The sequence below is a fragment of the Notamacropus eugenii genome, chromosome X, assembly GCF_028372415.1.
Source record: "Notamacropus eugenii isolate mMacEug1 chromosome X, mMacEug1.pri_v2, whole genome shotgun sequence".
NCBI classification, from domain to species: Eukaryota; Metazoa; Chordata; class Mammalia; order Diprotodontia; family Macropodidae; genus Notamacropus; species Notamacropus eugenii.
In genome coordinates, this window is record NC_092879.1 from 83198552 (window position 1) to 83200662 (window position 2111).

At 33.9% G+C, this 2111-nt stretch overlaps 1 non-coding gene across 1 annotated transcript; it reads left to right on the forward strand.

The window, feature by feature from the left end:
- Positions 1-340: 340 nt before the first annotated feature.
- On the forward strand, positions 341-443 carry LOC140516490 (U6 spliceosomal RNA). Its single transcript, XR_011971379.1, has one exon. It is a non-coding gene; the product is annotated as a U6 spliceosomal RNA (small nuclear RNA).
- The last annotated feature ends 1668 nt before the right edge of the window (positions 444-2111 follow it).

The window sequence follows — 2111 nt, forward strand, 5'->3', positions numbered from 1 at the left end:
TGACTTCAGAAAAACCTGAGAAGACTTACATGAACTGATGCTAAGTGAAAAGAGGAGAACCAGGAGATCATTATACACAGTAACAGCTACAGAGTTAGAGAACTTTTTTTCTGATAGACTTAGCTATTCACAGGAATGTAAGGACCTAAAACATTCCCAAAGGACTCTTGATGCAAAATGCCATCCCCATCTAGAGAAAGAAGAATTGGAACACAGAATGAAGCAAACTATATTCTCCTGTGTTATGTTTTGTTTTGTTTTGATTTTTCTCATGGTTTCTCCCAAAATTCTTCTATGCAACATGACTAATGTGAAAATATGCTTAATAAGAATGTATGTGGTGCTGGCCTCAGCAGTACATATACGAAAACTGTAATGACAGAAGATTAGCATGGCCCCTCTGTAAGGATGACATGCAAATTTGTGAAACATTCCATATTTTTCAGAAATACCTGGAAAGTATTATATGAACTGATGCTGAATGAAATGAGCAAAACCAGGAGAATATTATACACAGTGACCGTCATAGGATGTGAGGACTGTTTCTGATAGATTTAGCTCTTCACAGCAATGCAAGGACCTCAAACATTCTCAAAGGACTCTTGAGTCAAAATGCCATCCATATCCAGAGAAGGAACAGGAACACAGAATGAAGCAGACTATTTTCTCTTATGTTATGTTTTGGTTTGGTTTGGTTTTTCTCATTGTGTCTCCCATTCGTTTTAATTCTTTTATGTAACATGACTAATGTGAAAGTGTGTTTAATAAGAATGTATGTGTAGAATCTATAAAAAGAAGCTTATGTCCAGATACTTTTTGACCGCTACAAAAAGCAGCTGATTTATCCACCTATGTAACAGATGGGAAAACATTAAATAGTAAAGATTGCTTGTGGGATGGTAACTGAATTCCATTCATCCAGATGAAAATATTTTTTTTAAAGTGCAACAAACTACTATTAACAATAACAATAAGAGAAAGTTTGACTGCTGGTAAATATCAAAAACAACAGAAAGATTACATTGGGAGGGGGGTGTCACTGAAACTTCTCTGTTAGCTTCTTTGCAAAACTGGAGACCTGTTCATCTGTATTAACGATAAATACAAAGAGCATGAGGAAATTGACAAAGACCTAGATGAGAGGATACAGACTGAATTCAGCAGGACTGGAAGAAGTTACACATAAGAAAAGGAAGAAGGAAAAGAGACCAAAAGATGGAAAAGTGTAGTGTATTTTATACAAGGTACTCAGTTTTTATTGCTCAAAAATCTATAAACACATAAGAAAGCAATATATTGGCCTAGAACAAAAAAGGCATTTCAGAAAGTCTGAAAACTATAAAAGACAGTTCCTTATTGATTTAGTAATTTTAAAACAAGCCACCAGGAGTGCCATAATATTCACATCACTTTTATTAATTATGGGGAGGCAATAAGGCATAAAGGATAGAGAAACCAGGAAGACCAATAGCATTATATTAACATATGATCATTTATTTCATCATTATATAGTCATATCTATCCAGAAGATATATTTCTAATTTACTATTTTTTTTTCATTTTTATGCCTAGAATAGTTATGAGAACTGCTGCATTGATAAGTCTTATTTTCTCTTTCATGATATTTTAGGATACAGTCTTAATAATGGAATTGTTAGATCACTGCATGATATGTTTTGTAATCCCTATTTCCTATTAATAATAGCAGTAAATACATTTTTTCAGCACTTTAAATATATTATCTAATTTTATTCTTACAACAAACCTGAGAAGTAGGGGCTGCTATATCCTCATTTTTCAGATACAGAAACTAAGTAAGGCAGTGGCTAAGGGACTTGCCCAGGGTCACATCACTAGCAAGTGTCTGAAGCTAGATTGGACTTCATCTTCATGACTCCATGGCCTGTCAGCACTTTGTACTCCAAGCCACATTTTGGAAGATTTGAAGGATAATGTTATAAGATAGTTCAGGGTAAGGAAGATAAGATGATATATGGATTTATGAAAAAGATGACTGAGAAGGCATTGGTAATTGTCAATGCCTACTTTTTTCATCTTTGAAAAATCGTGGTAAGAATAACTGCACACATATTAACATTTCCATGAAGAAA